Source organism: Balaenoptera physalus (genome assembly GCF_965194825.1).
Source record: "Balaenoptera physalus genome assembly, chromosome: 12".
Classification (NCBI taxonomy): domain Eukaryota; kingdom Metazoa; phylum Chordata; class Mammalia; order Artiodactyla; family Balaenopteridae; genus Balaenoptera; species Balaenoptera physalus.
Window position 1 is genome coordinate 46,925,146 of NC_138897.1, and position 10,184 is coordinate 46,935,329.

Sequence of the window (10,184 nt, forward strand, 5' to 3'; positions counted from 1 at the left end):
GGTATTATATCTAAAAAGTCATCACAATACCTAAAGTCATCTAGGTTTTCTCCTATGTTATCTTCTAGGAGTTTTATAGTCTTATGCTTTACATTTGCATTTTGCATTAGGTCTATGATATATTTAGAATTAATTTTTGTGAAAATGATATAAGAACTGTGTCTAGAGTCTTTTTTTTTTTTTGGTATGTGGATATCCAGTTGTTCCAGTCCAATTTGTTGAAAAAACTAGCTGTTCTCCACTATATTGCTTTTACTACTTTGTCAAAGATCAGTTGACTCTACGTGGTCTTATTTCTGGGCTTCCAATTCTTTTGCGTTGATCTGTTTGTCTATTCTTTCACAAATACCACATTGTCTTTATTACTGTAGCTTTATACTAAGTCTTTTTGTTAATGTTTTAAAAAAAATTAATTTAATTTAATTTATTTTATTTTTGGCTGTGTTGTGTCTTCATTGCTGCATGCAGGCTTTCTCTAGTTGCGGTGAGTGCGGGCTACTCTTTGCTGTGGTGCGCAGGCTTCTCATTGTGGTGGCTTCTCTTGTTGTGGAGCACGGGCCCTAGGAGCCCTGGCTTCAGTAGTTGTGGCACGCAGGCTCAGTAGTTGTGGCTCGCGGGGTCTAGAGTGCAGGCTCAATAGTTGTGGTGCACAGGCTTAGTTGCTCCATGGCATGTGGGATCTTCCTGGACCAGGGCTCAAACCCATGTCCTCTGCATTGTCAGGTGGATTCTTAACCACTGTGCCACCAGGGAAGCCCTATACTAAGTCTTGAAGTTGAGTAGTGTTGAGCCTCCAACTTTGTTCTGTTCTTCAGTATTGTGTTGTCTATTCTGATTCTCTTGCCTCTCCATATAAACTTTAGAATCAATTTGTCTATATCCACAAAATAACTTGCTAGGATTTTGATTGGCCTTGCCTTGAATCTATAGATCGAGGTGGGAAGAACTGACACCTTGACAATATTTAGCCTTCCTATCCATGAACATGGAATATCTCTCCATTTATTTAGTTATTCCTTGATTTTGTTCATCAGAGTTTTGCAGTTTTCCTCATATGGATCTTGTACATATTTTGTTAAATTTGTACCTATTTTGTATTTCATTTTTGGGGGTGTTAATATAAATGGAGATATGTTTTTAATTTCAAATTCCACTTATTCATTGTTGGTATATAAGAAAGTAATTGACTTTTGTATATTGACCTTATATCCAGAAACAAGTACAGGAGGTGGGATGTCTTTTCATCTTTGACTGGAGGAAAGGAGATAGTGACTATTTTCTTTTTTTTAAAATTAATTAATTAATTAATTTATTTATGGCTGTGTTGGGTCTTCGTTTCTGTGCTAGAGGGCTTTCTCTAGTTGCGGCAAGCGGGGACCACTCTTCATCGCGGTGCGTGGGCCTCTCACTATCGCGGCCTCTCTTGTTGCAGAGCACAGGCTCCAGATGCGCAGGCTCAGTAATTGTGGCTCACGGGCCCAGTTGCTCCGTGGCATGTGGGATCTTCCCAGACCAGGGCTCGAACCCGTGTCCCCTGCATTGGCAGGCAGATTCTCAACCACTGCACCACCAGGGAAGACCTGGAGGAAAGGAGATAAAGGAGTAATCACATGAAGACAATTTGAGGGGATGATGGGGATGGGAAGAGTTCAAGAAGGTTAAATTCAAGAAGGAGTTGAAGTCATCTCCTGAAGATGATGTGGGCATTAGTAGAGAACTCAAGAAGAATGACAGAGTTTTAGAATAGCCACTGAGAGGAACTCAGGCTGAAAAACAAAATGTTATTTACAGTGGAAGAACAGGCACCATAATTTTAGGTTGTGACTATTTTCAACTCAGGCAACATAGAAATGGGGAGTTTATAAGCAGATTTCATGAGAACTATTATATAGCTTGTTTAAAAGGGTAGAATGGTCTCAAAATAATATTGTTTTCCCCAAGCCCTTAGCCCAGCATCTATATTGGATGTGTGGTGGCAGAACTATATTTTCAAGTGAAAAGTATGTGTTCCTGACACTAAAACAAATTGTTTATATGATTTTCAAGTACCAGTACTTACTTTGTATTTTGGGGGTCATCTATTTAGCAGTAATTGACAATTATTTATTGAGCACATTTTAGGTGATAGCAACATGAAATACATAATAACAACATAATACTATGTGGTCACTGACATCAAGAACCTTTCAGCTACTGAAGAGGACAAGTGAAGAGGAAATTATGTTTCATCATGATGAGTGCTGCAATGAGATTGGCATAAGGAGCTTCACACAAAATCCTGGAGGTTACATGGATAAGAGAACTTGGCTGGACTTCCCTGGTGGTCCAGTGGTTAAGAATACGCCTTCAAATGCAGGGGACGCAGGTTCGATCCCTGGTCGGGGAACTGAGATCCCACATGCCATGGGGCAAATAAGCCCACACGCCGCTGTTACTCAGCCCGTGTGCTCTGTGGCCCGTGCGCCGCAACGAAAGATCCTGCATGCTGCAACTAAGACCCGATGCAGCCAAATAAATTAATTAAAAAAAAAAAAAGAGAACTCGGCTGTCACAACCTCTCTGGAAACAGCTGGCTGGGAGGGGGATTGTAGGTGGTGCAAAGACCCAGATATAAAAACTAGATAAAATTGCTTGCCAAAATTAACATCAAAATATCTATTCTATTCTATGTTGCCTTGTATTTTTAAGACCAGTGCTTGGGATGATTGCTCTTATATTCATCCTGTGTGAAGTTTTATGGCACAATTAGCATAACTGTCATTAAAATTTTAATGTCAATACTTCTACAAATTGCATTTGTTATTCATTCTTATAAACTATTGCATGTTTCCCCACTTTTGAATGTGATTAATTCTATTTAAGTTTTGAATGGTCATAAAATAGAAATAAGTTGTTATAATTTATGAATGTTTTGGGCAGAAAAATAGAGACAGTTTTCTACTGTGAAAATATGTTGGAAACTCACAAAGATGATTTAAGAATATATTTTGTCAAAGGAAAAGGATTGGGGGTAAAATTTTCACTTAACATCTTTACTGGCTTTTCTAAAGTGATTTTTGATAATCCTTGGGCATTTTTTTAAGCCAATATTTTTGTCCCAAGCAAATTTGTTAGAAAACTTTCATGAAATAGCCTTAAACTTAAGGATTCTGGCCAAGTTTGGCACTATAAACACATATATTTTTGGAGGAATAGAGCTTTTCTATAAATATTCACTCTGGATGAATACTCTTCCTTGGAAATATTCTTTATTTCAACTCAAATAAATTTTACATTGGTTTATGTGTTTTTGTTTATTGAATAGGCGATATAAGTAGTTTCAGATGTGATGGGATTTCTATTCTTCTACTGACTTTTATTTAAACACAATCTATAAAATACTTATTTACAACTAGAGTTCTTTTTGCTTTAGGACAGTTTAAAATTGCTTAAATGTTTTTTTCACACACAGACTCATTGTTTGAAAGCAGTTTGGGACTCTTTAGAGAAATGCACATGAGTTGCAGGTCATATATTTCATATTAAATTATCCATTTTCTCGGACCCATGGACTGCAAGTATGTTGCTATGAACAAATGGCAAACAGTATTTTAAATATATGGCCAAACTATATTTGTCAGTTACAGGAGCTTGCTAAGGGATCTTGCATAATATTAGCTGTCTTTGAGAGTTTATTGCTGGCTTAAGGAATATCATTGTGAGATTTTTTTAAAAAGACAAATTCTTTGAATTCCTAGAACTTCTGCATAATAGTGTCATAATCATAAAAAAGTGTTGTGTACGTCAATTATTTTCACAATGCCTCTGTGGTTTCAATTTGATGACATAACAGTCATAAATGAGCATTCAGGATACTATTTCTTAAAGTCATTCAACTGATATATTTGAACTGAAATACTGTCTCTTTTTCTGTTTGGTCTTTGAAGTGGATGCAAATATTTGAGCTGCTGGTAGAGAGCACAGAGTTACTTGGTTTCAAGGGGGTGAGTGGGATGTACTTTAGTGAAATAACTTAAATTATTTTAAAAAATGGTTTCAGTAGAGGAGAAACACTACCAAGTTATCAACTTTATATTTTAGATGTGAATTAAGTGTCTGAATATGGAAACTTTATACCACAGAATTATAGCCAAGAGAAAAATTATATTTGCTTTAGACCAAATATAGCAGAAAATGAGTTTCAGGAATATTCACCAAGACTTACCCAGAACAGTAATTCCCAACCTTTTCTCTGTTGTAATATCTTTGACATTCACATATGTAATAGATTCTCTTGGAAATACCCAGATGTTGAAGAAATTCTCAGTATTTTTTTTCACACACCATAGTGTATAATTGCTACAACTGTTAACATTTACTGACATAGTGTTAAACTGTGGACTGCTATTCAGGATAAACTGCAGTTATACACAGTTCTCATATATTCAAAGTAAATGAATGATAAAGACATAAGGACATGCTTGAGTTCACCTGTATCACATTTTAAAAAAGAAAATAATTTTAAAATGTTGATACTTTATTGTTTTCAGCAAACACACTACAACATACCTCATGCTTGGTCATTGTACGCTAGTCTATTCTGATAGCCTATTTGATGACTGTTGGTCTAGAGGATCCTGGCTATGGAGAATACCCAAGCATTATGAGTTATCAAGATTTCACTATTACTGTTGGGTAGAGGAATTCAAGACCTGAATTAATTGCAACATACTGATTTTATTGAAGGGAACTGTTCACCAACAGCATTTATTGACTATGTTTCTAAGAGAAATGCTTTCAGGGAATTTTGAAATAGATATGTGTATTTCCATTAGGACTTTAAATCAATTGTCGTTTTTATGGAGATGATGGTGACCAATCTGGGCATATAATTTGATGAATTAGGGATAAGAATAATGAATGGACTTCATTTGCATCAATCGTGATTTTTTAGAATCTCTGGTTGGGTATCATTTCTGGAGAGTTTGGAGAATTAGAACTCGAACATATTTGAATAAATATTATTTGCCTGGTGTTGTGCTTGGCCAGGCCGTATATGTCTTTGTTAGAATTAAGAGAAGGATTGTTTTTCTTTGACAACTAAGATGCTGTTTAAAGGTTGTAAAGGCATAGGTGGATGCAATGACATCACTTACAAGGTCTGCAAAATAGAGAAGGTGAAGATATGGAGAACAGTGGCTTTCAAGCTTTTCTCCATTGGAGAAATAAGAAATTAAACAACAACTAAAATATGTAAGGAATATTTTGACAAAGAAAATATTTGAAGTGGAAGAATGCTATTTTTCTCTTAAGAACAGCTGAATTAAATATTTTCCTTTAATATGAATTAAGATTTTATACAAGCAGAAAACAATAAACCAAGATAGTAATATATGGAAAAAATAATGTAAGCTTTATTTCTTTTTTCCTTATAAAACATCTCGAGGGCAGAAGGAAGCTTTAATGCGACACTAAGAAAGAGAAAAGAAAACCCTTATGTGGATAAAATGGCAAGTGATGGGTTAGGTAGTTGAATGCATACTGTAGAGACTTGTAGTACTGGCTTGTTTTTGTAAACAGTGAAAGAATTGAGTCAATTTGATTACTGTTCCCGCAGGTAATTCCTCAAATAATGAAATGAATTAACTACATTACTACTAATAAAATCAGTTTAATCACCAGAATAAAGTTCTGGCAGCTGACTTCTGGATACAGTTTTGGCAACAACATGGATAATCTATACTGGCTTTATCTAAAGAATCTATCTATTTATTTATTCAACACCTATTATTGTCAGCAGTGGTACTAAGTCCTAGGGAGCACAATTAAAAAAAAAATCTATGATTTTTCAGTGTACTGAGAAAAGTGAATCTAACTAGTAGAAAACTATTCATAAGGGAAAAAAACAGCAAAAGCATTCTCCCCAATCTCCACCTCTGCAAAAAATAAAAATTAAAATTAAATTATAATATAGCTGAGCCAAAATTGTGCAGAAACTCCATTCTCCAAATACCCACATACTCCCACAAATTCTCTAATACTCACATAGTTAAATAAGATCATGTGGCTAGTTATGGTGAATGAGTTGTGAGTAGAAGCAGAATTGATGTGGGTCACTTCTGTCAAAGCATTTATTAACAGGTGTGTCACTCTCCAGTTCTCTCTTCCGTATTGTGGTGACCTGGAAGCCCTGTGTTCCAGATGGCATAGCTATAAGGGGGAATTAGACTGGGTCCCCAAATCAGCACTTTGAAGGGAGCGGCCCCGAAGAGCTTCTAGACTCATGGCAGACTTGCTGTGTGTTAACCCACTGAGAGATCATCCTTGTTGGTTTTGCAGCAGAGCTTACCTTATACTGACTAATCAACAGCCAGTATCTCACACTCCATTGCTAGTGCCATTCAATGTCCTACGATGAAACTCTTAAGCACATTGACTTTGTTCTAAGAAAAGTGAGCCCCCTTACCTTTCCCCTCTCTTCTCCAATACCTTTGTTTATAAATTAAATATAGAGTTTTGACCTTAATCTGTTCTATCTATTCCCTTCCCTTATTACAAAACTTGTATTTATGGCCCAGTGTTTTTAGCTGGATAAAGAAAGTGCGCTAGACTGGAGTAGGCTAGGTGGTTAGTATTCATGCTTTACCTTGGTGTTGCTGGATTTTTATTAAATAGAACCTTTGGAACTTGAACCTGTTGAAGGTGAGAGTGATGTCAGCACAGAAAATCACACCTAAGAAAGACCGGAGTTGGTGAGCACCCTGACGGTTCCTGTTGTTTAGACAATGATGATGGTGACGCTAACACTAATATTAGCTATAATCTCAGTGGCACTTACTGTACCAATCAGGATTTAGTGGTCTAAATCCTTTCTCTATATCAACTCATTTAGTTATTTAATTTATAATTAATGACTTTCTCCCTATTTTCTACCTATCTTCCAATCTTTGTGAATACCTGTCTTATTTCATCACTTTGTGAAATCTCTTTCAACTCCTGCAGAAAAAAAAAAATGCCACTTTTTCTTCTGAGCTTCCTTACCTCTTGATACATATTTTTATTAAAGCCCTGATAACATTACCATTATTTGTTGATATGTCTGTATCAATATATACTTCACAAAGGCTGTTTCTTGTTCAATTTTATATTCCCAAAGCTTAAACATTGTCTTTAATATCAATAAATGTATGATGAATGGTTGAATAAATAAATGAACAAATGAGTGTATAAATGAATGAAATTGTATGAGGCTTTTGTTTCCTATGATCAAGAGAGAACAGCTAACTAAGAGACCAGAGAAAAATGTTTACAGTTAAAACAAAAATTTTTTACAGCTTTTGGATAACCGTGAAATTTTATTTAAATAATTCTAGGCTTCATCTTTAATGCAACTTTTAATCAGATGTCTTCTATGGCCTGGATACTCAGATGTGACCCAAGGGGGGTGACACAAGAGCATTTAGAAGGGTTTATCTTCAAGAAGGATTCTCCTTTGTGCCTAGAAAATGCTATTTCAGACCCTTGGAACATGGGTAGAAAATGGCCTAGGGCTCTTAGCAAGGCGCTAAGGACCTAATTTTTCATAATAAGGAGACGTTGGATCTCTTACGTAACTTGAAGGCAAGGCTGTAGAAGCTTAAAACCTGGTAGAAAAGCAAAAGATTCAATAGGATTACTAGTTTACATTGTTATTATATACTATTATTACTATCAGAAAGAAACAAATAATGCAGCTGAAGGTTTTCTTTAGGTTTAGGGAATATCAAGAACTCTTTTCTGAAAGTGCTTTCATCACAAGTAGTTGGATCATATTTTTTTTTCAACAGCTCTTAGGTGCCCCTAAAGAACTAAATCATTATAGAGATTTCATCTTTGTGGAACTCTAAAACTCTGAGTGGAGATTTGTATCAATAATCATAAAAATAGATTATGTTTAGTAACTGAATTTTGATAATATTTACGTAATTTATGAAATATTTTACTAGTACATTATTCAATATATAGAAACAGTTTGTGAGTTACATCCAGTGGGTGCTCTTATCCATTCTTTATGGATGAGAAGAAACAGACTCTTGGTAGATTACATGACTTGACCAAGACATGGGGGATCCACATTTTATGTCCTGACTTAGATCTCGTAGCCCCAGCATGATAGCACTTGCTCCTCCTTTTCCCACTGACCCAGATCCGTGGCCAGCCTCATCAGGAGCTGGAGGAGAGTGGAAGGAAGAGGAGACGGGGGCTAAGTAATGTTTTCATAGGTTATTGAAAGTTTACTCATGGGACCTGGAAACATCATGTCAGAAGCAGAACTGACGTCAGAGCTTATGGTGTGGTTGTTAAGTTCTACTCATCTGTCCCAGTGACTGAGGGTTTTAGAGTTCTCTATCTTTCTCTGTCTTCATCTCTCTCTCTCTGTGTCTCTTCCTTTCTGGAATTTGTTTAGCTACAGAGACTTATGATTCATTCAATAAATATTTACAGTGCTCTAATCCACTTCCCTGGAAAATTTTCTTCCCCCAATGTCTACCCGGTCCCATTGGAGTCTTACAGTAGCTTCTGAAAGGAGGAATTACAGTTTTGAGTGTATCATTGTCAGTTCAATACTGCCTGGTTCCTTTGCTGACTTAATTGGCATTATAATTGGGAGAAAAAAATCACGTAATTGTACACATGCTATGGGTAAGGGCCCATGCAAGATATTTGGGGTAAGCAGAAAATGAAAATGCAATAAAACACTCCTTGAGGAGCTTTTAATGTAGTAAAATAGTTTCTAGGCCTAAAAATCATGTGCCAATTCATGGTTTTTCCTCTCTTAAGTGACATAGATTATTCAGTATTCAACACTTAGTGCAACTAGGAAAAAAGAAGTATGTATTTATTTAATAAACAGTGGGTGGCTACTATGATAAAGCAACATCCCAGGCCCTGTGGGTGCAATGGAGCTTGAGACCACCTTATCCCCTGCCTTTACTCAAATGGGGGACAGTTTTGAAAGGAAGTAAACATACAAATAAGTGAAATGATGCAAGTTGTGTTAAGTGTGATGAGGCAAAACAAAACAAAAACAAAAACAAAAAACCAGAGGGCTAAGAAATGGAAAAACAGATCTGAAATGGGAGACCTTTAAGTAGGATATTCAGGAAAGGCGTCTCAAAGGAGGTGACATCTAAACTGAGACCGAGGGGGGAAACGAGTCAGTCTTACAGAGAGAGAAGGGAAGGGCATTCTGGGCAAAGGGAACAGCACATCCAGGACCTCGCACTCAAACTAGTGCAAGCAGAAGGGAGTTTTTGGTTGTGTGAGCAGAAAGTCCAGGGGTAGATCTCATTTCAGGACAGGCTGGAGTCAAAGCCTCAAACGATGCAGTCAGGATTTGGTCCTGCTTTTACCTGGCACCTTTGCTTTCCATGTATTGGCGTCATTCTCAGGGGCGCCCTCAGCAACTCACAGCCCACCTGGAGTTCAGGGTGTGGGCAGTGCTGATACCTCTGAACCCCGTGGACTGATGGTGGGTGGGTGGGGTTTACCCCGAGGGGAAAGGGATTCTGGATTAGTATAAACAGCAGCCGCCTAAATGTGAAAAGCCTCGAAACCGGAAAGAGTTCAGAATGGAAGAGAGAAGATGAATATGGCTGGTGCTGGGTTGGGGAAGGAGAGGCGGAGATTGGGCGGGGCTTGTAGTCAGGCATGCGTCACGCAGGTGTTAGGGAGAGCACCTTGACTTGTGTTCTCAGAGCGTTGGGAAGCTGTTCGAGGGTTTGAAATGGGAGTGATATAATTTGATTTGTCTTATTTCACAATTTCTAAGGTATTTCTTTATACATAAATTACTCTTAAATTGGAAATAATTTCAATTTATAAAAAAGTTGCAAGAATAAGAATAGCACATAGGTATATCAATTATTTTATTTTATTATTCTCTATAAAACTGAAAACAAAAGGGGGAAAAAAGGAATAGTACATAGGACACCCATGTACCACTTTCGCAGATATAGCTATGTTAACATTTGGTCTCATTTGCATTGCTGTTTGCCTCCTCTGTCTGTCTGTCTGTCTGTCTCTCCCCTCCCCCCACAACCACATAGAAAATGCACAAAACACACACACATATATATAAAACATATAGTATATGTAATATTTCTGAGCCATTTTAGAGAAAGTTGCATGTATCATGGTGCTTTACCCCTAAAAACTTTAGTGTG

General features: G+C 36.9%; 1 long non-coding RNA gene across 1 annotated transcript; it reads right to left on the reverse strand.

Moving 5' to 3' along the window:
- Positions 1–283: 283 nt before the first annotated feature.
- Positions 284–4,033, reverse strand: LOC309639235. The gene is made up of 2 exons (XR_014251541.1): positions 1,581–4,033; positions 284–1,251 (listed from the first exon to the last, which is right to left on the reverse strand). It is a non-coding gene; the product is annotated as an uncharacterized lncRNA (long non-coding RNA).
- Positions 4,034–10,184: the final 6,151 nt, after the last annotated feature.